Here is a 26,938-nt window from a genome sequence, read left to right as displayed (position 1 = left end):
AATTTGTTAATTCAATGCTCATCGAAACATATCCTTGATACTGGTCCTCTGCTGAATTTCGGGGTAGATTTTGCCGTGGTTTGGAGTGACAGAGCAAAAGCTTTAGTGCATAAAACAACCGTGTTTATTTCCTGAGCTTAGACTAGAAATCTTTTGCATGTCTACAGTGCGTATTATTAGTAGAACAATGAGATTTATGGCTATTAAATGTGATCAAGCCTTTCTGCCTGGGAGGAGAAATGGTTGTGTCCTCCACATGTCTGGGTTAAGCTCACAGAGCATTTTGCATCTTTTATGTCTGTTGGCTCGTTCTTGGGCTGCCTCGTTTTTGTGGGTATTGTGGATCTCTTTTGCGTTTCATGCACATCAAAGGCTCATTGTGGGGAATAATGAGTTTTGAGCACAGCGCTTGGGTGGTACATGGGGCATCTGGGGTGAGATGAACCTCTGAGGCATCCAGTTTGGTACTGGGGGCACACGGGATGTGGGGAGAGAGTTGGGGCAGCAAGGATGGGGGTTTGGGGGTGACTTTACATAAAGAAGTAGAGGAAGAAATCCTAGTGCATCTACTGGAGCCTCCTGGAGGACTTCTCTGATGGAAAGGACCAAATCTTGGAGGAACTCGATGAGAAATGGAGTAAGAATTGTGGTGGAACTGGAAACAAAGGAGGGAAGTGTCCCAGACGAGGACTGGTGGCCAAGGACACAGGTTCAGAATGTAGGCAGAACCTGTATGCCCTGATTTCATTCCTTTCCCCCCCCTATTTTCACCTCCTTCTCATGCCATTTGCACTAACCATACTGACACGTTGAGTTAATTTCTAAGAAAAGGAAAAACTTAAACCGTTTCTGCAGCTTCAAAAGCAGGAAATCCTTGTTAGCTGTGCCGTGGCCTTACCGACCCATTCTCACGCTGGCATGCTGAGCTTTGCCGCCCTGACATCCCTTCCCGTGGCACAGCACGATCGGACCAGGCTGTTGTGGCTCTTGGGGGCTGCACGTCTGGCTAGAAAAACCACGGCTGTGCTGGACAGACAGACGGGGACCCCTCGGGTGCTGCCGCGATGGTCTCTTGTCCCACATCAGTGGTGAGTTCTCATGTTCGCCCCACAAAGCGTTAATGTTCTTGTAACTGATTTGGCAGAGAAATTTATGTCTGGGGGAAGTCATCAGTAACCTCTTTCCCCACCACTTAGTGTCGTGTATGTTAGTGTTATTTTTTTTTTCCCCCAGAATATTGGTTAGAGGTGTCACAAATGTGTGTTAAGTGTGGATCTTTCATGGGCTCCTTGACCTTTTGCAGCGGGCACGTTGTGAAGCAAACACCACACGTGGCTGTGGGTATTTCCTATGACAGGGACACCTCCAGTATGGATAATTCTGTCATGCAAGTGAATACAGAAGGAACGTGCTCCTTCTCATCCGAGACTTGCTGCTTATTCCTTTCCTCATTTGCTGCAAGACCCCCTTAAAACCCTTCTGCCTCCAGATCATCTGCTGCAGGGCTTGGTTTGCCTCAGTATCTTGGCTTTTAGTGCTATTCCCTCTGTGTGCTATCAAGATATAGACAACAGACACCATGGATCCTCCTTTTGTGTGTGTGTGGAGATGGAGGGAGGCTGGAGAATGTTGTGGGGGTTTTTTGAGGAAGGACTGTGTAGAAATATTCCCCAGTTCTGCTCATGTAATCAGTGTTTAGCATTCTTATTATGTGCTTCAGCCCAATCACCTTTAACTTGATTGTTCTGAAATTACTTATCTGAAAGAGACGGAGGTTCATTATGTTAATTAGCTCTGAAGTTACTGCGTTAAATATCTGTAATTGGTATTATTATTCCAGTCTTGCTGTGTCCTAAGGTTTTCAGCGAGCAGAAATGAATACGGAAACCTGTTGTGGTTGCTGGGGGAGCCTCACGTGAGGTTGGTGTTTAAAGAGCCCGTTCAATGCTGGTTTTTAGCAAAGAGTGGGTTTGGTGACATGGAGGGGAGTTAGATCCCTGCCGGAGGATGTCGGTGTTTAATCCCGGCTCCAGGGATTATCCCTGTTGTACTGAGCCAAGGTTAGAGCGACTTGAACACAGCGCAGGGAAGGGAACACCGCAGGGATCCGCTGCAAAGCTGGTGGCCATCGAGGGGCTTCTGATCTCCTGCTTGGGCTAAAGGCCCTGGGATTAATATTGCACATTTTGTCTGCTTGAAAGAAGTTTTTTAAAGATCATTTTAGACTAAGAACTGTGAGTACAGGGATGCTGCGGCCACTAGGAAGATGAACTATGGATCACACAGAATCACAGAGTGTTAGGGGGACCTGGAAAGCTCATCCAGTGCAATCCCCCCGCCGGAGCAGGAACACCCAGCTGAGGTTACACGGGATGCGGGGCTGCAAAAATTAATTTTAGGAGAGAACAGGTGCAGAATAAGCTCTTGACTGTGGGGTAACAGTGTGGTGTGTCTTGCTCCTGTTGACAGCACAATCTCTACCCAGTTACAAAATCCTTTTACAACCAAAGCGTTTCTCTCCCCTCCCACCTCTCTGGTTTGCCACGAACGGTTTTCTCCTTCATCAGGCGGAGTGAAAGGTTTCTTAATGGTCACTGACAGCATCATGAACTTGGACAAGCTGTGGCATAACTCGATCCTCGCTAAACTGCGCTGCACAGGCAGCGTTTCAGTCACCTGCTGTAACAGGATCTCCGTGCCCAGCAGAAATCCTAATGGAGGTTGGAACTCGGTGTTTCAGTCACCTGCTCTAACAGGATCTCCGTGCCCAGCAGAAATCCTAATGGAGGTTGGAACTCGGTGTTTCAGTCACCTGCTCTAACAGGATCTCCGTGCCCAGCAGAAATCCTAATGGAGGTTGGAACTCGGTGTTTCAGTCACCTGCTCTAACAGGATCTCTGTGCCCAGCAGAAATCCTAATGGAGGTTGGAACTCGGTGTTGGCGGGAGGATGCTGAGAAGAAGGGAGGGCTGCTGCACAACGGGGTAGGAGCCAGAAACCGAAGTAAGGACGGCGTGAACAGGTGGAGATGAGGTAAATGAGGAATGTCTGAGTAAAGGGGAGGACATGAGGTTCTGCTCTCAGTTCCTCCCGAGTGTTTCTTTTGAAGCACACGCGTTTCTTTCTGCTCCGTTCCCTGGTGATCTCTAGTGTACTCGCTCTGGCAGAGGGCTGGAGGATGGCATGCTGAGGAGTACGTATCTACCGAGGTAATGATTTTGCTCCTTGAAACCTGATGTATTTGAAGAGTAACTATGCAGCAGGCTGCACAGAGCTTCATTTGAAAGCAAAGACCTGTACTGCTTGGTTGGGCCAAATGTCTGTTTAGAGCAGTGTCCTGTGTGGCCGTGTCAGTGAATGCTCAGGGGGGAGTGGAAGAGCGGGAGTTGATAGGGGTTCCGGTCCTGTTGCCTCCTGCCCTGTAGCAGGCAGGACCTCCAGAGCTGGATGTTGCCAAGTGTCCCGCTCCTCCCATCCCTGCGGTCCTGTGGATCAAACCGCTCCTACATTCACAACAACCCCGGCAGCGCTGCAGGCTCGGGGAAGAGCGGCTGGAAAGTGCCTGGTGGAAAAGGCCCTGGGGGTGTTGGTGACGTTGGCTGAACACGAGGCAGTGTGTGCCCAGGTGGCCAAGAGGCCACCAGCATCCTGGTTGGGACCAGCACTGGTGTGGCCAGCAGGCCCAGGGCAGTGACCGTCCCTGTGCTGGGACCTCGGGAGGCCAAACCTCGAATCCTGGGGGCAGTTTTGGGCCCCTAACCTCAATGCACAAAATGGCGGCACCAGAATCACCTCAGGGCTCAAAATGGCGGCCCCAGGGGTGGCAGGATCACCTCACACACAAAATGACGGCATCAGGGGCAGCAAAACCACCTGAGGGCTCCAGAAAGGCCTTGAGGTGCTGGAGCAAGTGGAGAGAAGGGAATGGAGCTGGGGAGGGGCTGGAGCACAAGTGTGATGGGAGCGGCTGAGGGACCTGGGGGGTTCAGCTGGAGAACAGGAGCTGAGGGGAGACCTTCTGATCTCTGAACTGCCTGAAAGGAGCTTGGAGCCAGGGGGGTCGGGCTCTGCTCCCCAGGAACAAGCGCCAGGAGCAGAGGAAACGGCCTCAAGTTGCACCAGGGGAGGTTGAGGTTGGATCTGGGAACAATTTCTTCCCCAAAGGGCTGTGGGGCATTGGAACAGGCTGCCCAGGGCAGTGCTGGAGTCACCATCCCTGGAGGTCTGGACAGACGGACATGAGGTTCTCAGGACATGGGGTAGTGATGTGAGCTTAACAGTTGGACTGGATGATCTTGAAGGTCTTTTCCAACCCAAAATGATTCGATGATTCTGCGTGTGTCCTTACCAAATTATGAACATACGATGTCGCTGCAATACCTGGAAGATGCATATGAAGCCAGATGCTTATTGCACTTCTTACCCTTGCATGTGAGCAGAAGCACAACTTCAAGGATCCTGCTTTCATCTCCTGTATCTTCTCCTGTTCTCTGCATTTTGCAAGTATCAGTTTGCTTGGCAAAAATGTGCAGCTCTGCATCACCTCTCCAGCACCAGAATAAGAGATGAGCTGGGCTGTCATCTACATTAGACATTGCTGATGCATATTAAAAACTAAATTCAAGCTTTAGAGTTTGCTTCTTAAGGTGCTGTGAGCTGGAAAGAGTATTAGAGCCGTGTTAACTGTGTGGGACACTTATAAAAAGAGAAAAATATTGGTTTTCAGAAGGAAAGCTGCTTAGAGGCAGTGGATCAGCTCACTGTGGGCAAGGGAATCCTTTTCCCAGTCCAGCTCCAGTGTGGACTCCTGGAGATTTGTGAAGAGATTTTTCCACTGTCTGATGCACACGTTGTAGAATTAGGGACAAACTTTGTTGCCTCTGTTTTGTAACTATTTCCTTATTCTTTGAATCTTCGATCAAAAAGTCTCAAGGCTTTTTTCACCGTGCCTCCCAGTCCTCTCTGAGCAACACAAGACGCTGTCGGCCTTTCCATGGAGTCCAGTTTTCTGAGCTTTTGCCTGTTTTATTTTTTGTGCTTTTAAAACAAGTATTCTTTGGGTTGAAGTTGGAATGAAACAACTTCCATCTGGGAACAATTTTAGTTTTAATTTGAAAAAACAGGCTATAAAACACACACTCATAAAAACACTTTGTCCTTTCCAATGTACTAGAAAATTATTCTCATCAGCCTCTTGACTCTCAGCTTCCCTGTGTTTAAGCTCTGTGATGTGTTCAGAGAGTTACCGTGGGTTTTAATACAGGGTCACACATACATTTCTTTTGGCTTTTTTGCTTTACGTCTCCAGCTCCACTCAGCGCCGTTGAGTTCATGGTACAGGGCCAGGATTAAGGCACCACTCAGCAGCTTAAGAACTTCCCAGCTGATACAGTCAATTTTTCCATAGGGCGACACTGATTTCCAAGCTTTGATTTGATGCTTTTATTCATGAACCTTCCAGAGCCCGTTCGTCTCCCTCACCCCCAGGGAGGTCCCTTGATTAAGCCGTTCCTGCTTCATGGGACCCCACGGGGAGCCCGTCCTGCCAAAAGTAATGAGCCGACAAGAGCGGGGGTGTCAAATCACATCGGCATCCTGCAAAGATCTCATTCGCTTCCGATTCCTCCTGATTCTCGGTGAGCTTGGTTATCGTGCCGTCTGATTTTTGTCATTTGGAATTTTTTGCAGCTTGACCGCAGAGAAACGGAGTTGGGTGAAGGATTGTGCAAAGCAGCAAAGTGTCTGGAATCACAGAATCCCAGAATGTCAGGGGTTGGAAGGGACCTGGAAAGCTCATCCAGTGCAATCCCCCCATGGAGCAGGAACACCCAGCTGAGGTTCCACAGGAAGGTGTCCAGGCGGGTTTGAATGTCTGCAGAGAAGGAGACTCCACAACCTCCCTGGGCAGCCTGGGCCAGGCTCTGACACCCTCACCCCCAACAAGTTTCTTCTCAGATTTAAGTGGAACCTTTTGTATTCCAGTTTGTACCCATTGCCCCTTGTCCTGTCACTGGTTGTCACCGAGAAGAGCCTGGCTCCATCCTCCTGACACTGCCCCTTTCCATATTGATCCCCATGAATGAGTCTCCCCTCAGTCTCCTCTTCTCCAGCTCCAGAGCCCCAGCTCCCTCAGCCTTTCCTCACACGGGAGATGCTCCACTCCCTTCAGCATCTTGGTGGCTGCGCTGGACTCTCTGCAGCAGTTCCCTGTCCTTCTGGAGCTGAGGGGCCACAACTGGACACAAGATTCCAGGTGTGGTCTCCCCAGGGCAGAGCAGAGGTACCCAGATTCAAGACTCTACACTTGCCCTTGTTCTATTTCATTATATTTTTCCCTGTCCAACTCTCCAGGCTGCCCAGAAAGTGTTTGACCTGCGAGGGTTGTAGCTTCTCCTTCGGCCCAAGCACCACTTGCTTCAGGGATTGTCAGAGACTTAAAAAATCCCACCCAAACCACCACCAAATTGCATTTGAGTAACGTGAAATCCTGATTATGGAAATGCTAATTGCGTATCACAGCACGCTCCGAAATCCTGTTGGTGGCCCATGCATGAACAGAAGGACATTTAAAGAGAGTTTTACTTCGGATGCCTATGTAAAACTTACATCTTCATGGCTAAAATCGATGTCTTTTTTTGCAAAGCAACCTTGATATGCTGAGTAACTTTTATGGACAAATAGAATGTTGAGGCCTTTTTCCAAAGGAGCGTGCAGCTAAAATTGGATAATGCAGCAAAGGAAAATGACAGGGAAAGGTGGGTGACAAGCCCTGAGGGGGGATTGATGCAGGTTTTCCTCTGAGAGAGGTGAACGGTGTCATTCTGAGCCTTTCCCTGATAGATTCCCCTGTATTCAATCTCATAAAAATACTTGGAGCGACTTAAGGTGTGATTATTTTATTTTGGACAGAGTTGCACTGATAGGGGAGGTTGTGCCTTTATTATGCCTTATTTTGCCACAAGTGATGTTTGGAGCTGGAGGCTGATTTTTGGCACTGAAGGAAGGTGATCTACCCTGTTTTCCTGAAAATGACACAGGGTTGTATTAATGTTGCCTCCGAAAAATGCTTACTTTTTTACATGTATAGCTGCCTGGATGCTATTTAAATTGACTTTTTCAACGTACTGCAACTAGGACTTATTTTCGGAGTAGGGCTTATATTTCGAATATCCTCAAAAATCCTGAAAAATCATGCTAAGGCTTATTTTTGGGTCAACAAGGTAGTTGTGCAGGGTTACTGGGATTCAGTGGGTCCTGTCCTCTCTATATGTGCCTGTATATGAAAATATAGATGTATGTTGGTGAAGAAGTGAAAATATATCTCTATATATAGATATATTGAGGTCTGAGGATCCCACCTTAGCAGACCTGCAGGAAAAAAGACATATGTTGAGACATTACAGAGAATTTAGTGCTTATCTTCATCATAAGGGACAGTTTTAATTGCAGGGTGACTGAGATGAGCAGACATATCATATCCACTCCACTTGCCCAGCAGGAATTAGCAAGTGCGTGAGATGTTCTTCTGGAACAAACCAAGCCAGAGCAATCTACTTGACTTAAAGATGGAGCTGACATCGGGGTAGGTGGAATCGAAGGTGTCCTAAGAGCCTCTGGGCCTTAATCACCTTCTAACAAAGCTTTTGTGCACCTGACAATACAGAATCATTGCTGGTAGAATGAAGCATCATTCCTGTAGTGACAGAGACCTACAGAAATAGTGGATGGGAGAAGTGTGAGAGTCATTGAAGGATGTATTTGTCTTAACTCTTGGGTAAATCACAGAATGGACTGGTTTGGGAAAGCCCTCAGAGCTCATCCAGTCCAACCCTTGGTCCAACTCCAGTCCATTGACCAGATCATGGCACTAAGTGCCATGGCCAATCTCAGTTTCAAAACCTCCAGGGCCGGTGAGTCCAGCACCTCCCTGGGCAGCCATTCCAATGCTGACCACTCTCTCTGCACAGAATTGCTTTCTCATCTCCAGCCTCAATTTCCCCTGGCAGAGTTGAAGCCCATGCCCCCTTGTCCTATTGCTGACTGCCTGGGAGAAGAGCCCAATCCCCCCTGGCTAGAACTGCCCTTCAGGTCGTTCTAGAGAGTGCTGAGCTCACCTCTAAGCCTCCTCTTCTCCAGACTGAACAAGCCCAGCTCCCTCAGCCTCTCCCCATAGGGCTTGTGCTCAAGTCCCTTCCCCAGTCTTGTTGCTCTTCTCTGGACCCGCTCCAGCACTTCAATCTCTTTCCTGAGCTGAGGGGCCCAGAACTGAACACAATACTCCAGGTGTGGCCTCCCCAATGCAGAGCACAGGGGAAGGATCACTGCCCTTGTCCTGCTGACCACGCTGGTTTGGATACAGGACAGGAGACCATTGGCCTTCTTGGCCACCTGGGCACACTGTTGGCTCACGTTGAGCTTCCTGTCCATGAGTCCCCCCAGGTCCCTTTCTGCCTGACTGCTCTCCAGCCACTCTGTGCTCAGCCTGGAGCGCTGCAGGGGGTTGTTGTGGCCAAAGTGCAGGACCCGGCACTTGGCCTTGTTGAACTTCATTCCGTTGCAATCAGCCCATTTTTCCAGTCTATCCAGCTCATAAATACTTACATTTGCTGTTTTTTTCAAGTTATTTTGGTTGATAGACAGTAGATAAACAGATTTATTTTTTGAGGATGATGTCTGCTTAATCAATTTTCTCTGAACTGTTATTAAGAGATTGAGGGTAACATCTTGTGCTTATAGGTAGGAGTTGGGTTCTCTGCGAGCTCACAGTCAGACACTGCTCTGAAGAAACTCAGTTTTGTGTGAGTGGTGTCAAAGCTGTCCTGAAGACAGTGTAAGCCTGTCTCTGCTCTTTTGTCATCAAATGTAGGAAAGAAAAGTCCTGTAAAGGCTGTGGTAAACCGTAGCGTGGTAAATGTGATCACCAGAGTTCTTAGGAATAGCAGCATCCTTGCAGTTCTTGTGATTTTCATCAAGCGTAGAGTCGCTGCCGAGAAAATCTGCGGACTTCACAAAACCCATGGAGCAATAAAATCCTTACGAGAAGACGAGAAATGACTTGGAGGAAGCCACATGATGCAGTCCCACAAATCATCCTTCAAATGACCCACGAGCTGCGTGTGGAGGAGGAAGAGGGTTCTGCCCTGGAGAAACAGCCCCTCTGAAAAGGTTTTGATGTATGAAAAGGTTTTAATGTTTGTCGTGGTGCTGAGAAGCCCAGTCCACTTGAATTCCCAGAGTGGTAATGCAGTAAGAAGTGCTTAATGCCATCTATGGACAAGTGGACTGGGAAAACAGGAGCGGGGGATGTTTTTCCTTCCAAAAACTGCATTTATGAAAATACCGGTGGAATAACTTATTTAGCTCTGATATCTGTATTTTTAAATAGACATGGGAAAAGCTGGAGAACACGCAGCGGGAGCAACAGGGCAGTATTTGCAGTGGGGAGAAAATACCCATAGACTTCAGCTTTAAAAAACCAAATCTCCTGCTGTGTTTTTTGGGTAAGAGAGACAAAACCACAACTCCCCAGTGAGGGGAGAGGGTGCCGAGTGCTGCCCAGGCTGTCGGACAGGACTCAAGAAGCACCAGCTCTTTGCAGGGTGGTCTGACAGTGGGTACAGGCTGCAATTAATCATCGGAGCAAATTACCGCGAAGGGATGGACTCACTATCAACTTGGATCGAGCCTTGATGCATCTTTAGAAGTTGTACTTTAACTCGAAGCAGGTAACTGGGTACATTGGGAGACATATAACGAGTTACTTTTGCTTTATATATTTTCTCTGGTGCTGAGACAGACTGTGCTGTGCCTCTTGCTCTTCTCTGATGCAGCTCATTTGCCTCTGCTGAGCATCTCACTGCTTGCATCAAATTCTTGGTGCCACCCAGCTGGTCTAACGTGAAAAGATTCTGTAAAATCCCCATCAGTGGGATGTGATGTTGGGTAACTTGGGACGAGCCAGCCACAGAGGACCTTGATTTGGAGGTCCAGTTTTTATCCCTAAACATCTTGAGCCTGAGAAGCATGTTAGAGGCTTCTTTATTAAAGCTTTGTTCTGAGGTAGCCGAAGAAAAATTCCTTCCTTTATCCTTTTCTTCCTCAAAAGTAAATCCTGATACTGTCTTGTCTTGTTACTACTTGATGATAAATAATAGGACTAACTATGCCGGAGTAAATGTTCAGTTTTCCTTATCCACCCTGATACCTGCATTGAGCATCCTTGTGCATTCCTCTTTCTCATGCCCAGGCAGTTTTGGAAGGTAAAGGGTAAGGAGAAAGTGGTAAAAACTAATCCTTAGTTGACAGGGTTGGACTCGACTCTTGGAAGGAGGGAAATAATTTCCCACTTTGTTTCTGGGAAACCAGTTGTTTCTGTTCAGGTTTGCAGAAGAAATGAATGGTTTTATGCCTATTCTTTGCAAGCCTTTAAAAATTCCTTTCTTGCAGTGGGATCATGAAATCTTTGACTTCCTCTCTGCTCTAAAACAACAGGTTTTAATTTCACCGTTTGTGTGATTTTGTTTGCTGAAGTGGAAGCTAGAAAGGGGCTCTCTGGAGTTTTCTTCTGTTTGTTTTCCCCCACGGGCCCCTCCGGTCTTATCCCAGCGCGGTCTGCACCGTAATTGTTGCACAACAACAGGCACCCAAAGAGCCCTTCATTTCCAGCTCTGTTTTACGTGATGCTCTTTTCTGGAGTATTAATATGCTGGGCAGCCTCCGCGCTCAAACGAGGCATAAACAATTCAGATAGCAAATGCTATAGACCAAGTGCAGTTAATGGACCCAGATGGTCGTGTTGCCAGTTTTATGTGACATGTTGCCAGCATCAGCCTGGGAAACTTTCTGCTCTAAAATATCAAAGAGCTGTATGTCGTGCTTACATTGTCCAAACTTCTGCTGGACTTTGGTGTCTGCTTAACGGCACTTGGTACTGCAGGCATGGGGATGCCAGAAATGCCTTCTGCATAATCATAGAATCATTTTGGTTGGAAAAGACCCCCAAGATCATCCAGTCCAACCATTCCCCACGCCTGGCGCTGCCCCACATCCCTGAGAACTTCATGTCCGTCTGTCCAACCCTCCAGGGATGGTGACTCCAGCACTGCCCTGGGCAGCCTGTTCCCCACATCCAACCTTAACCTCCCCTGGTGCAACTTGAGGCCGTTTCCTCTGCTCCTGGCGCTTGTTCCTGGGGAGCAGAGCCCGACCCCCCTGGCTCCAAGCTCCTTTCAGGCAGTTCAGAGATCAGAAGGTCTCCCCTCAGCTCCTGTTCTCCAGCTGAACCCCCCAGCTCCCTCAGCCGCTCCCATCACACTTGTGCTCCAGCCCCTCTCCAGCTCCGTTCCCTTCTCTCCACTCGCTCCAGCACCTCAAGGCCTTTCTTGGCGTGAGGGGCCCAGAACTGCCCCCAGGATTTGTGGTTTGGCCTCCCCAGGTCCCAGCACAGGGACGGTCACTGCCCTGGGCCTGCTGGCCACACCAGTGCTGGTCCCAGCCAGGATGCTGGTGGCCTCTTGGCCACCTGGGCACACACTGCCTCGTGTTCAGCCGCTGTCACCAACACTACCAGGGCCTTTTCCACTGGGCACTTTCCAGCCACTCTTCCCCAGCCTGCAGCGTTCATGGGGTTGTTGTGACCCAAGCGCAGGACCTGGCACTTAGCCTTGTTGACCCTCAGACAATTTTCCCACATTGTTCCATGTCTTGATGGCCTCGGCCTTCTGCTCAGATGGGATTAGAGCATTGCGTGCCAAGAATGATTTCCATGGGCATATTTCTGTGTTAGGTTGCAATATTTGTCTACCTTAGTGCAGGAGAATGAGCTTAAATAACCATACTGAAAACAAATTTTAGATACGCAATAGCATGCCTGACAGTGTGAAAAATAATGATGGTACAGGCAGATGAGTGAAATAAAAAACCAGCGTCAGTGAGAGCCTTGAAAGAGGAGAAAATGGGGAAGTAAGTGGATATAATTGTCAGGAAAGGGTGAGATGAAAGCAGATTGTGATGGTTTTCTGATCAAGGGATAAAAGAAAAAGCTTTTCAGTGGATGCTGCAAGGATGAGCAAAAGAAAATGGACAAATTTAGCTGGATAGTGAAGAGAGGAGGTCAGAAAACTGATGTAGTTGAATGTCCCAAGATGCCATTTAGTGCCGTGTGTTTTACTCTCGGCCTTCCTAACGCAAATTGCTCCAGGCCACCTGGGGCTGCACATTCTCCGTCCCCGTTTCCTGCTGGGGAGAAGGAGCGCTCGTCTGTGTACAGACCCGAGATGCTGGGTTTAATTTCCAGGCGGATGTAGATCTTGTTTGTTGAGGTTGGAGCAGCGAGCTGGAGAGCCCAGGAGGAGCCCGTGTGTCCTGGGCCAGGGCTGGATTCCAGGAGGTGGAGGAGCCCATGGGCATCGCTGCTTCCCTGCACCAACCCCACCCCACTCTGCCTTCAGCCCGTGTTCCTGCTACCTTCCTCCTTCCCTGCATCCAAAAAATATTCCACATATTAACATTTATCTTAAAATAGCACAGATGTGCTGAGACGTAAGGACAGGTTTAATCCTTTATGTATTCCAGCAGTTCCCCCATCTCCAGCACTTGGTGTGGTTGCTTAGTACGAAGTTTGCTTTTTATTACTCGAACTGATGTTTACACGCACACACGTTCACTGAGGCTCTCTGCAGCAGACATCTGTTACTTGCTTTTCTTCTCCGGACGGGAGCGGCGAGGCGCGCAGTCAGAGCTCGACGATGGGGTGAGTGGCAGATGTCGCTAAACGTTGTCTCTGCAGCGTTCGCACCATTCTGCTCCATGCTGAATGCAATCCTGTTTGCTCAGCAAAATAACCAAGGATGGAAGACAGGAGTGACGTGAAAAAATGCAGTTTAAATGCTTTTTAAAGAAGACAGCAACAAGAAACTTGTGTTTCAAAGGATGGAGGGGTCTTTGTCCTCTAAATAGATCATGTCATATGGATTCCTGTGACTGCGAGAGACCTTTGGGAGCTGCAGCTCAACAAACGGTAACACATCAAACAAGTGTCCGTGGGGCTTGCGGTACAAACATGTAATATGCAGATGGCACAGGGAGCTCACAAGGCTCGGCGTCCATGCCCAGGGAACAGATACTCCCTTGCTGAGAGACCATCTGACAGCCTCCTCCTTTTAGACGATGCTTTGCATCAAAGGTGACCTGAAAAATGTTAACTTAAAAATCTGAGAGTCTAGCTAAAAAAGCCATCCCTCTGCTTAGAAGATCATACTTTGAAAAGTAAGTTTTGCTTGTCTTCATGGACTTTAAGGCATGGTTGTCTGGTACACGGGTGTCTTTACCTCTTGCTCTGGCAAACATGAAGCTCTCCTAGAACGGTGTCCGTACGTGCCAAGGGGAGCGTGGGGGGACCCGCTGCAAGTGGGCTGTTGAGAATGGCCCGTTTTCTGACACTTACTGTGTAGCATCAGCTGTTACCTGGTAAACCAGAGGGACAGGATCCATCCAGAGGGACCTGGACAGACTTGATGAGTGGGCACATGTGAATCTCGTGAGGTTCGGCAAGATCAAGTGCAAGATTCTCCATGCCTGGCAACCTCTGGTTTTGATCCAGGCTGGGACTGGAAGGATGGGGAGCAGCCCCAGGAGAACGGCTTGGGTTACTGGGGTGAGAGATCGGCCATGACCTGGCCATGTGCGCTGGCAGCCCAGAAACCACCCGTGTCCTGGGCTGCGTCCCCAGCCCCGTGAGCAGCAGGTTTTGGGGGGATTCTGCCTCTCTGCTCCGCTCTGGTGAGACCCCCCTGCAGTGCTGGTCCAGCTCTGGGTCCTCAGCACAGGACACACATGGAGCTGCTGGAGAGGGGCCAGAGGAGCCCCAGAAATGATGCGAGGCTGGAACAGCTCTGCTGGGAGGACAGGCTGAGAGAGTTGGGGGGTTCAGCTGGAGAAGAGAAGCTCTGGGGAGACCTTAGTGCGGCATTTCCAGACTTAAAAGGGGCCAAAAAGAAAGATGGGACAGACTTTTGAGCAGGGCCTGATGTGATAGGAGAAGGGGCAGTGGTTTTAAGCTGAAAACAGGGAGGTTTAGTTTGGACATAAGACATTTTTTTGCACTGAGGGTGGTGAGAGCCTGGCCCAGGTTGGGCAGAGAGGTGGTGGATGAACCATCCCTGGAGACATCCCAGGCCAGGCTGGACGGGGCTCTGAGCAACCTGAGCTGGTGAAGATGTCCCTGCTCATGACAGGGGTGGCACTGGATGGGCTTTAACGGTCCCTTCAACCCAAACTGTGATTCTGTCACTCCGCTGGGCATCGTGGTGTTTGACGGTTTCATCTGTGGTGACAACGGTGGAGTTGCTGAGGCTGTTGGTGCAGGAGTTACTTGGAGCTGTTGGTGCAGGAGTTACTTGGAGCTGTTGGTGCTGTGTTAAGGCTTCTGTCTGTGCACGTCAAATGCATTATCTTTAGAGCATTGGTTGCTCACTGTTGTAATAGAGGCACTTTTGAGGCACCAAGTAACGCTGCCTTGTGCCTTGGGCGATGTAGGTTGGGCTCTTGCCACAACTGAGTGGTGTAACCGAGATGTGCAGACAGCGAGGCTGCCTCTGCCCCGAGCGCCGAGTGACCCGGGTTCAGCTGCTTTTACCTTCTGCTGAGTCAGGATCCGCGATGCAGATGAGGGCACAGCCCTGTGTGCCCTCCCGGCAGAGGTTTGTCAGCCTGGGGGCAACCCCTGACCGCAGGCACCCCGAGAGCTGGGGTGGGACGATACACATGTGTTTCGTGGCTTGGTGGTGTGTGGGTAGCACTTTGGGATCGTGGGGAAACTCAACATCCCATGGAAGACTTGAATTCAGTCATATGATTTGTTTGGTGCCCAAAATAACCCGCTGCTTTGATCAAGAAAGCCCCAGTTTGTTCTGCCGTTCCACAAAGTAATGTTCCTTTCTGTTTATCGTGTTTGGAAACAAGTTCTCTTCCAGGCAAGCAGCCAGCAGACATCTCAGCAGGGATGTTCTCTGCCCTTCAGCCCCACGGTGCTCAGGGCAGCTGGATGAGGATGAAGGGTGCATGAGGAAGAGTGTGAGCAGCAGGTGGAGGGAGGTTGTTGCTCCCCTCTGCACTGCCCTGGGGAGGCCCCATCTGCAGTTGTGGGTCCAGTTCTGGGCTCCCCAGTTGAAGAAGGACAAGGAATTACTGGAGAGAGTCCAGCAGAGGGACACAAAGATGCTGAGGGGTCTGGAGCATCTTTGTGATGAGGAGACTGAGAGAGCTGGGGCTGTTGAGCTGGAGAAGAGAAGCTGAGAGGGATGTGGTGAATGGGATCAATATCTCAAGGTGGGTGTCAGAGGATGGACCAGACTCTGTTCAGTGGTGCCCAACGCCAGGGTGAGGGGCAACGGGCACAGACTGAAACCCAGGAGGCTCCATGTGAACATGAGCAGAAACTTCTTTGGTGGGAGGTGCCAGAGCCTGGCCCAGGCTGCCCAGAGCAGGTGTGGAGTCTCCTTCTCTGAGACATTCAAACCCGCCCGGACCCACCTGTGCGATCTGCTCTGGTGACCCTGTGTGAGCAGCTGGGTTGGACTGGGGGATCTCCAGAGGTCCCTTCAACCCCAGCCAGCCTGGGATTCTGTGAAGACCAGTGTCTCTTACCAGCTCAGTCTAGAGGGGAGAAGCAGATTGGGTTGCTCCACCAGTTCAAGGAAATGCATTTGATGCAAATCAGATCGCTTTTTGAGTATCCATAGAGACAAGTCCAGCAGAACCCTGGGATGGTGCTTGGACAAAAAGCAGATGCTTGCTGTCTGGGGAATCTTCAAAACACGTCTTCTCTTGCCAGCGCTGTTTGAGGCTGTCCTTGCTTGGGGCTGCACCAGCCACGTTGTGCTCCTGTCCTCCGCTTGTCCCCTTCAGGGGCTGGCACAGCAGGGAAGTGGCATCACCTGCCCTTAATTGATGGGCACAGCAAAACAGATACCCTGGGGACATCTGGTGTCTCCATCTCCTGGGACCACATCTGGAGGATGTGACGGCCCCAACCTGCGTCTGCTGGGTGTGCCAGCAGCACCTTGGTGAGCCCTGTTCCAACCACAGCGTCCGCGAGACGAGAGAATTCTTGTGCATAGGCATGAGGGTAAAGGAGAGGGTTGTTTAGAAGCAAATTAGCACAAGGTCTCCTTCCACACCTGGTCCCATGGAGACCCCATTGCACCCGACCATGCTTGACCATGTATTTTCCAACTTTTTTTCATGGCAGCTTGCTAAGGGCCGGATATTGTTGTGACAGCACCTCTAAAATCCTTAAGCTGCTTGAATCCCTCCAAGGAGCCAAGCAATAAAAGAGCTGGAATAAAATGTATCCCACAATGTCCTTCACTTCTGCTGACAACTGCAGTTTAAATCACTGGCACAACCTTTTAGCGGAGCTAGCTTGTAAAAACTAATAAAAAATAAAATGAAGTCATAACAGCTACTTGCCACTGCTTCTCTGATGGGGAGTAGAGAGAAACTGCTTATCTTCTGTGTGTACTGTTATTGCTGGTAATATTATATTCTGATCACTGTCATTAACATATGCTGTAATTTTTACATTATACAAGTTACCCAGTGTTTATTAGAGAAGGGGCTTTGCTTGTATCATAAGGTAGCGTTTATCCCATGAGCAGCCTAATGTTTTGCAGAGCTTACATTAGAATTACGCTTTTAAAAAGCGAAGCTCTCAGGAGGGTGGTTTGTTTGGCTGATGAGAATTCGGGCATCCCATTTCCAGCTGCTCTGACTCCCGAAGTCCTTTGCTCCAAGTGTCCGGAGTTTTGAGGACCTGGAATAATTTGTGACTGTGAAGAAGAAAATAACCAACGTGGTTTTTTATTTTGTAAACTGTATCTATTCCAACTTGCTATAAAACATTTCCAGACCTCAAAGAGCCAGTGAGGGTTGTGTAGGGACACTGGGTGACATGAAATCCTCAACTGTGGCTGTTGAGTAACATCTTCACTCATGGTTTCTGCAGAGCTCTGGAAGGAACGGGGAGGAGTGAGGGACAGAGAGGGGTCTTGATCTTGGATCTCTTTACTGCAATGTCTTGTAGCCTTGTGCAGATGGAAATGTGCCATGTCCTGCAGCCTGCTGGGGGAGAGAAGAGCTACGATCACAGATGTAGGTGCTTGGGATGCGTTTTGCTAGCTGAAGAGGATGGAGTCAGCCTTCAGCAGCAGCTGCCAGTCTTGGCACTGGGACCAGCACCAGCTCCCTGCTGGGAGCGGCGGCGGAGCTGGGACTGTGTGAAGAGCCGCGAGTATGGAACGTATTAGTAAGAGCAGGGGTGGGAAGAGGGAGGCTTGGGGCACTCGTACCAGCCGCCAAAACTGTCCCTGGCCAAAAAGCTGCGTAGGAGGGTGAAGGCAGGACGCTATGGCCCTGACGAGCCGCACTTTTTGTTCTGAAACGCAAAGAAATGCCACCTACAGCAAAGGTGCCACCTGCTGAGCAGCAGCCCTGCAGCCTTGGCCTTCGGTTAGCAAAAGGTATTTTGTTTTAGCTTTCTGTATGTTGAGCCGCTGCAGTTGTCTGCAGCAGGAGCGTGTCTGAGAGGGTTGGAGCTGGGAAAAAGCTGGGTGGGAAATCACTGTGAGATGCTGGAGTTGAGGCTGGAAGTGGTGGCTGGAGCTCATGGGGTGTCATGCAACAGGTCAGACTGGACGGCTTGTGGTGGTCACCTTTGACCGTGGCACTTATGGAACAACATAGTTGATTTTTATTGTATTTTTTTGTGGGAAGTGGACATAAGTGCATGACTCAAGAGCTATCGGTTGCTGGATGTTGCAGTGAAAATAACATTTTCTGTGAAGGGAGCCCACCTGCGAACCGGCTTTGAGCTGATGGAGTGCGGAGCTGGCAACCCACATCTCATCCCGTTTAGCTAGAAAGGGTTGGAGATGTCCCTTCTCCAGGTTGTCACGTTTAGAGAGAGGCAGCAGCAGCAGCGCTTGTGAACGTGCTGATCATTTCCCGCTGCAGTTCTGCTGCTGGACATCATACTGGCTCTTATGAAGCCTGAGGATCCTCATTGCTCATCAGGTAACAGTGGAGCGAAGGTAACTCGGTGAGCCAGTGGCAGGACTGACAACCTGGAGTTCTGGACCCGACTGTCCCTGTGAGTACATATGCAGCCCTTGTAAACCAAAGCATCAAATCCGGGTGGAGGATGCTCCGAGTTCACATTCTTGCAATGGAAGAGGCTCAGAACCAGGAGTCCAGCTCATCAAAACTTTGCTTGGAGAATTTTGACCAGTTTTCTTGTGCTGACGGATGCTCTACGCTCCCTTTGTGAGTCTTGAGGAACACACAGGAGCTGGAATGGGCAGCAGAGCAGCTGAGGAGGTGCCCTTTGCCTTGGGCCTAATCCTGTCTCTGTCTCCTTGGCCTCTGAAACTCCTCAGCAGCCCAGATTGTCCATCCCATGGGAGCTTTCAGGCTAAAAGCCGACAGCTTATGAATCTCTCAGCTGTTTGGAGCTGGTCTGGAAGGAGCGTTTTTAGCCGATGTGCTAACAGGCAGCCTCTTTTGCACGATGCCTCTAGGCAATGGGTAATATATTTCTTAAGCACATGTGGTTGTGTTTGTGTTTTTGTGTTAAACAGGAGAAGAACCCTTGAGATCAACGCTGGGAGAAAGAAGAAAAGCAGTGAAGGAGTCTGTGTGATACTGGACAGGTCTGAGCCAAGGAACAGAAGGTAGAGCACAAATAATCCCTGGAGTGTCAGTCTGCTCCAAGCCTGGCATTAAATTGCTTTTTCCCTCACTGTATTTTAACACAATTTACCAAAACGTCTCTGTACCCTTCTAGCAACACTCTTCCTTCTCCCCACAGTCAAGTTAAAGTAACGGTGAGGTGGGGAAAGCTTGTAAAAGTTGGGCAGCGCCAGTCCAGTGTCACCCACGGACTCTTCGTCAAACCCCTCACATTTTTTTTTGGCCATCAACTCTTTTATTTCATCATCTATTGTTTGCTGAAAGTTGTAGCCAAACTCAGTTGGCAGAACTGCAGGCAAAGAAGCGGCATTTCACAATATTCTGCTTTCAGCAGTTTAAATTCAGATTTTATAAGCAGCGTTGAATGTCACCGATGGTCTGAGCTCGCGGGTCTGTGTCTGGGGGCCTTGGGATCCGAATCCAGCTCCATGGGGGGGTTGGACTGTGAAACTACGTGTGTGATCTGACATTTTTCTCCTTTAGCATCATTCATTGGGTGGATTCTTGTCCCCAAAAGCTTTGTGACCAAGGTAGGTTCACTGTGTAAGGATTAGGGTGTAATGCTCAGCTGTTGCAGGGGCGTGTGGCTGCCTGGGAACACGGGCAGAGGTAGAGACCGCTGCCAGCAGCACATTTCTCCTCCAGTTTTCCTCTCCCTCCTGCAATGAAGCCAGGAGATGAGATTTTGTGCCCTGTGCTGATCTCTCTGGAGTGTTGTCAAAGTTGCTGATGAATTTGGGCTCGAGCAAAAGTGTCAAGCGTGAAGCAAAGTGGCTGGAGCGTGGAGTCACCTCTGCTCATGCCAGCGAGCAGCGTTTTCTGGCAGAGGGACGTGAAGGCACCAGGAGACAGTTCATCCTACGCAAAGCTGCTCTGGCAGCTGGAGTTTTTGAGTAGAAGGAGCACGTGGATCGTTCCTGGGAGCTGCCACGGTTACTCAAGTTGGGATTTGGCTGCCAGATCTAACTCCCGCTCTTAGGAAAACGTGGATGAAATGTAACAGCCCATGATGCGGCAAGAAGCAGACGAGGTGCTCTCAAGGTCCCTTTTTGCTTTAAACTCTGCTAATCTGTGAAAAACTCCCAGCTGTATCTCCAACAATGCATGACCGGTTCAAAGCCCTGGTTTGACTTGCTCTCAGAAGATTTCTCCGGGAGCGCCGTGTCCTTGTGTGTCACGTTTGGAGCATCTGCTCCGTATCTTCTTGGGCTGAACTGCTTCCAGCAGACTTAGCAACTGTGCTGGTGGTTTCCTCCAGGAAATCCAACCATGCAAGACAGTCTTTAATTTATGGGACCGTGGCAATCAAGCCGTAATGGCACTCATTTAATTGCCTGTTAGCTGTCTCCCCATCCCCAACCACATATCTGTACATCTAGGGTTTGGGGTTTTTCTTCTGCCTTGTTCGAGTGAGAGAGTAAATCATTTCTGATTAATTCCAGAGCAGCCCTTGAGCTCAGCTCCTGTGAGAGCCTCCTGACTTGGACTTCAAAAGATCTCGTGTCTTTGAGACCAGGCTGTGGTCTTGCCTCAAAGTTAAACTGAAAGAGAAAATGCTGCTTTTTTTTCTTAAAAAGAGAGAAAATAAGGAAGCTGTGTAAGGGAATCAGTCTTACCTGCAGCAGAAGAGAATGCCGACGCGCAGAATTTGAGTTTGAAATCTGGTTGTTTAGCATAGGCTTTATTTTCAGGCACCTAGCATGTGTTAGTAAGTGTTTCAGAGAGATAAATAGTTCCTTTTAAAGCAATGCTGTTGCTGGCTGGCTGGAATCCAGCCTGTGATCCTACATTAAAACAGTTTTTTTGGTGTTTAAACCGCTACATTACCGCAGTGGCTCGAAATGATAGTTCTGATCCCTAATCTCCTGCAGATCTGCTGATAACAAGGCCTGGCTCAGGTTAACTCCCAAGTTCGGTCTTTACGTCTGGGCTGAATTTCACCACAGGCAGGAGCACTGGTCACCCACACAAGTGCCTCATTGCCTGATGTTTTCAGCATCAAATACTAAAAGATAGGCCAAGGGCACCTCAGTTCAACATTTAGGCTTAACATCTGCCTTAAACTCTGCATTTTGTTTTCCTGACTGCGCAAATCAAGGTGTTTGGAGGTGGAAGCGAAGCCGCTCGAACGTGGGCTCTAGCGCACAGGCCGAGCGAGGAAGGCTTGACTTAAATGTGGATTTCTGGTGCTTAACTTCGAACGTCAGCCCGTGGAGCAACATGAAATGCGTCCAACAGTTGTTGTGCAGATCAAGTGACGGTCTCGACACACTGGAGGGGCTGGGTGAGGTTGATACCTCAAAATGTCTGTTATGCCGGCCTCTATAGCGATGAATATGAAGTGTTAAGCCCCTATATAGCAAAGATGAGCTCTGCACCTTGAGAGGAGGTGCAGACAGCTAGCTGGCATATATATATATATGTGTGTGTGTGTGTATCTATTTATATGCATGTATAGAGCAAAATAAATATGTAAGAGCTATTATATGCTAGCTCTCTTCCATAGGGCCGCGCTTAGTCCAGGCTTACACAGTTGTTGCAGTGATGTGTTGGGAAGGGCAGAGCTAATAGATGGAAGATCTTTAATATACAGGGACCCTCCTATTGAGAAAAACCCAGCATTCCTGAGCAAGGTGACCTTGACTCTGCTGCTAACTCGGGAAACCAGCGCTGCGGTGGCAGGAGGTGCTGATGGGTGCAGGGAAGGCTCGATCAGATGCCAACAGAAGGTAAAACACAGGTTGGGTTGGTGGAGTTTGGGGGATTGGACTAGATGATCTTTCGAGGTCCCTTCCAATCCCAAACATACTGTGATACTGTGAGTTTTAACAACAAGTGTTGTTAGGCTTGACCTATAAAACTCTGCGTGCTCTCCCAGACTTGTATGTATTGAATATATACCTGGGATGTGTGTATCTATATGTTTTTAAAAAGCTCTAAGGTTAGTATGGGATACTGGGGAAAAGAACAGCTTTTTTAACCTGGCTCTGAGCAACACAGTGATTTGCAGGTAGAGCAAGTGACAGCTCAGCCGGCTCTTACAGGCAAGGCAAAAGTCTTGTGTGATGTTTTACAGGCCCTTCTCATCAAACTCTTCATTTTCAGAAACCCTTTCAAAATTGTACAGTCCAAGGAAGGTGCACATGAGAACACCTTGGTGTTTACACCCAGCTTTTGAAAAACACACACCTAGAAAGGCAGCTGAAACTGCGGTTATTTGTACACGTGTCTGTAAAGCCAAACAGCTCAGGTTTATGATACAAGGACAGGTAATAGACTGATTCTTCTTTTGTTCTTTCACCACTTCTCCTGCTCTCCCTTCAGTAGAGAAAAGCCACATATCGACCTTCTCCCGCAAACCCGTGTTCTGAGCCAGCAATAAAGGAGGAAAATGTTTTTTTTCCCCAATCTAATTTGAAACATGATGACTGGACCATTCTTAAACAGCTTCCAACTCAACAATAAAGAAACTTCACAGAGTGCTTGGCAGGAGCCTCTGTACATAATTTAGATCATAATCAGATGCATTAACACATTTTATATGGATCTCATGGGGGCAAGAAGACGAGGTGTGCTGGGTAATTTCTTTCCAGATTTCTTTACCTGATTGTTTATTACTCTTGGGGACTTCATTTGTGATCCAAATGTCACCGGCAGAATCCTGCAGCTTTGTGTGCCTGCATTTAGAGTAGCTAGTGCAAGGCTTCAAATAACCTAATTGGCGTCTTATCGTCCGTCTTTCCATCTGTGCGTGTCGAAGGGAGGATGGAGGGGATGCGGGGAGGCGAGAGGAACAGAAGCAAGGACCCAGTTCAAATTGTGGAGCTTCCCCTGTGCCTGCAGCTCGGCAGGGGGAAGGTACCGAGAGCACAATCATGAGCTCTGCTTCCAGAGAGCTGCACAGGGCAGCGCACCCTCCCCACCTTTTCATTTCAGCTGTTAAACATAAGCAGCTCTAATGTTATAAAGCTGCTGAAAGCTTCTTGGTGCTCTGTGCAAAGAAACGATCACAGGCCATTCGCATTGCTCTGTTGTTTTGCCATGAATGCACCCGTACCAAAAGCATCCTTGTTGGGAAACCTCTACTTTGACAGAAAATTTTGTTGCCACTTTGATAAGTGATGTTTTGGATTTCTTACAAACCAGCAGAGCGGAATCATCCCCTCAAAAGGTGAGAAGTGAAGTTCCCTGTCACGTCAGCATCTCCTTTATTCGTGGTGAAGTGATAACCCTTCCCGTGTGTTTCACGGGTATTTATTTGTTGTTAAATGCTGCGGACGAGTGTGACATCAGGATTCCCAGACTCTGCTCCCTGATGCACAGCTCATGGTCAGCAACCTGGTCACTGGTGCATAAGGCGACACTCCTGGGCATAGGGACTTGGTGTCACCCATCCAACGGTGGCCTTGGCCGGCTGCCATTGACCCACACAGAACCCGGCCAGGGTCCAGAAGTTGATACAACCAGGAATCAGTGTTAAGGAAGGTGAGAAAGTTTAAGAGCATGAAAGTGGCTGGATTAGACCTGCTGGACTTAGGACCAGAGGACAAGGAGCTGTCCTGGTGCAGCCTTGGGGTCACAGCAGCTGAACCAAAACCGCAGAGCCCCTTTTTCCAGTGCTAATGATACTGAACACCAGCCCTGGCTGGAAAGCCGCCGTGTTTTACTGGCACGCAGCAAGGGAGTGCTGCAACGCTCTGCTTTGGGTGCTGTGCACAACCCACATCCAAATTGCCAATTAAAAACCTCGTGACCAAACCAGGTTTGAGTGCACGAAGATCCTTTGGAGGCCAGAAAAGCAGCACTGGTTTCCGTTTGCCTCTTTTTTTTCTTTCCCTCTTTGATGATTGTTTATCAACAACATTCTCCCAGGCGATGATGCAACAGCATCCCAGATTAGCTGAGCTCGTAAAGTGACTATTACGACAGAGTGTAATGATGATGAAGAAATGAGTATCGTTAAAAACCGGGGGGTGATTGGGTTGTTGACTTTCCATTTCACGCACCGAGCGAGCCCCCGTGTCTCACCCCGTCACACCGGTGCATTATGCTGTCGAAATATTGATGGGGAGAAAGGAGAAGGCGAGGAACCGACTCACCCGGTGCCTCTCCCACAACCACCTGCCTTTCTGTGGCTTTTCCAGCTGAGTGCTGAGGAATGACATTACTGCGGGGTATCCTGCCCTAAGGTATGAAGTTACAGTTGTTGGGCTCTCCTGAACACTTTTCCCTCCATCTCCTATTTATTTTGACTCATCAGAGCAGACTGATGCGGGCTCCGATGGGTTTGTGCAAGAACGACACACAGCGTACACCAGAGGGAGGAAATATCCCCAGTCCCTTCGCTGTTTATCGCCAGTTCACGAGGAGTTTCTTTGCTTCCAGTGCCCAAATTACCAGCTGTGACCGATGTGTTCTCCTTAGGTCAGTGGCACATACAGTGACCAACTTGTCTGGACGAGCGCGGGGGGTTATCGGTTCAGCCAAGCCAGCAGCACCGCTCTGCTCACCCCTGGGTTGGCTGGGGCAGGAACCTGTAAGGGTTCTGAGCCTGCCTGGGCCGTGAAGGAACATCAAAACTTCATTTTCTATTTGCTTAAGATCTACTGGAGCTGGACTTTGGAATTATTGACGCTCAACTTGTATTTGTACCGAGACATTGGGACTATTCAAACAGTCGCTCAGCTGAAACTATTGGATTGCGTCTCGCTAAAGCATTATTTGATTTGCCATGCTGTGTTTTCTCTGAAGATAACAGCTTGCTTTAGCATTTTGTCTAAAGGTAGCATGAAAGAAGCTGCCGTCGGAGGGGATGCGCTGCTGCCTTCTGTGAGTTAGAGGCACCGTGGTTTATCTTCATGGTGTAGAACCCATCCAGCTTTCACCTGCCTTCCCCTTTACATCCCACACAGATCGCTGAGCTGGGTAAGAATTCTGTTTGCTGAAGACCAGGTGCTGATCTCTTCCTGCTACATCGCGGCTGTTTTCTGTGTGTAGTTTGGGTGGCCCCTTGTAGCTCAAGCCTTATATCTGGAAAAAAATAATTTAAAAGGTGGTAAAATTCTTCCAGTGATCTTGTCCAGGTGGTTGTATCTGAAATGTGCTGCTTTTCTGCTGTGTGGTTTCTTGTGTGGCCTGGCAGGTAATGCTCATGAGTGGGGAGAAGAGCAGAACTGTTGCTGAGGGGGAGCTGTGGAATTCAGGGTCTCTTTTGCCTAATTGCAGGTGAATATACTCTGCCATTTGGGGGATGCTGTTCAGGTGGCCCAAGGAAAGGCATAAACATAAAAAATGTGGAATGGGGAAGATAAAACACTTGAACTCTTCCATCACCATCCCTGGAGGTGTTTAAAAGGTGTTTAGATGAGGTTCTTAGGGACGTGGTTTAGTGCTAGAGTTGGTTGGGTTACGGTTGGACTCGATGATCCTGAGGGTCTCTTCCAACTGGAATGATTCTGTGATAGCTGGGAATGGGAAGAAAGTGTTTTTCTGTATCATGCAATAGGACACTGGCTATTGTGCACGTGTGTGGTTGCCCTCCACTGGTTAATATTAGAATGTCCTCTCTATATCAGAGACCTTTTTTTGGCCAAGATCACTGTGTTTCCTCAGATTGACTTTGAAAAGAGGAGCATTTTAGAAGCAGAGATGGGTTGTTGAGAACTGGTTGGTGCAGCTGCTCACTCTTCATCGGCAAAGCCACCCAGGGCGAGAGGCGCCTTCTGAGCTGGTGGAGCAGGGGTTTTCCAGTCCTGGTCTGTTTGGTGGCGCAGGCTCGAGTTGTGCATCGGGCTGACAATTATGCAACGGCCTTAATTACAAAATCGTTTGCTGACCTTCAGTTTTATGAGAATGATCTAAAAGTGAGTTTATCAGCACTTAAATGGCTGTTGCAGCAGAGAAGCAAAGGCTCGGAGGATTTAAGGAAACTGCATCCAGCCCTTGTGATTTCCACTCCGGTGTGTTATCCTGTGTCCTTGACTACTGATATTCGTTCAGTCGGGTAATTCTGGTCAGCAAAAACAGTGATTTTTTTCACTTGGGGATTTTATTTTTCTTCTGGATCAGGACCAGCAGAATCAGGAAGGTATCTGTGTGACTTACAAGGTCACATTAAGGATGAAAACTTTGCTCTGCACTTCGAAACCCTTTCAAAATGTGTATCTAGGAACTATAGATTTTTATTTTCCATGGATTTTGGCAAGAACAACTGTTAGAGTAAGGTGAAAGGAAAACCCAAGAGGAGCTCTCAGTTTTGGTGAAACTCAATAGTTGCATTTTCCAGCAACAACAGAAGTCATTTTTTGAAAGAGAGTCTAAAACCTGGTGACACCCAGAACTCAAAGGCAGCATCTGATCCGTTCTTCTTCCATCCCACTAAAGCAACCAACATGGATCCAGTCTGGGATGTGCACACCTTGTGTATCCCTCTGTGTGTTGGACACGTGAAAGGACTTGGGGAAATGTTGATGCAGTGGTTGAGCAACAGAGATGGGAGCAAAGGGATCCTTAAAAGGGTGGATCTTAAAACGCCTTTTATTGTCAGCCCAGCCCATTTAATTTCACAGTGTTGTTCTCACGAATGTTTTATCACCTCCTACAGGTATTAAGTCTTACAACACCACTAAAGGACCTCAAATTTTAATGTGAAATTGGTATATGTCTTAACTAAACAGATATATTCCTCTGTCAAGATGTAAACATCAGAGAGGAGGAAGCACAGTGTGCTGGGAGACCTCCCCGTGTCACCAGGTCATCCATTCAATGAAGAGCTTACAAAGTTCTTTTTATTATACAATTACAGCTTTATCTAGTTAAGATATTTCTAGGAAAGGCTTTCACCTTTTGTTTCACATCTTCGAATCATAGAACAAATCAGGTTGGAAGGGACCTCTGGAGGTCTCTAAGCCAACGTCCTGCTCAGAGCAGAGATAACTGCAGAGGGAGATGAGGCTGTTCAGGGCTTTGTCCTGTTGAGGTTTGACCATCACTGGGGTGCAGGATCTGCCACTTCTCTGGGCTCCTGTTCCAGTCATTTGTTTTCCTCCTGTATCGCCAATCACAGGAGATGACATCAGCAACCTTGCCGATGTCAAGGTGACCAACGTCAACTGCCAAACCGGTGACTTTTTCCAGGAGACAATCAGATCGCTCAGTTTGCCCACGTTACCTCTGTGGTGTCCCCCATCAC

General features: G+C 48.7%; 1 protein-coding gene across 13 annotated transcripts in view; it reads left to right on the top strand.

Moving 5' to 3' along the window:
• Positions 1-26,938, top strand: part of EXTL3 (exostosin like glycosyltransferase 3) — a 159,470-nt gene that overhangs the window by 75,135 nt on the left and 57,397 nt on the right. For 11 of the 13 annotated variants that reach the window (XM_065833539.2, XM_071807171.1, XM_065833538.2 and 8 more), the window contains one exon: positions 18,636-18,728. The exons of 1 other annotated variant lie outside the window; for it this stretch is intronic. The gene's annotated coding sequence lies outside the window, so the exon portion shown is untranslated. Of the gene's footprint in view, positions 1-18,635; positions 18,729-21,335; positions 21,477-26,938 lie in introns of those variants that run through there. One more of the 13 variants, XM_065833547.2, reaches the window with a different exon arrangement.

Source organism: Patagioenas fasciata, chromosome 3, assembly GCF_037038585.1.
Source record: "Patagioenas fasciata isolate bPatFas1 chromosome 3, bPatFas1.hap1, whole genome shotgun sequence".
NCBI lineage: Eukaryota > Metazoa > Chordata > Aves > Columbiformes > Columbidae > Patagioenas > Patagioenas fasciata.
The sequence above is the reverse complement of the archived record's forward strand: the minus strand, read 5'-3'. Positions and strand labels throughout refer to the sequence as shown.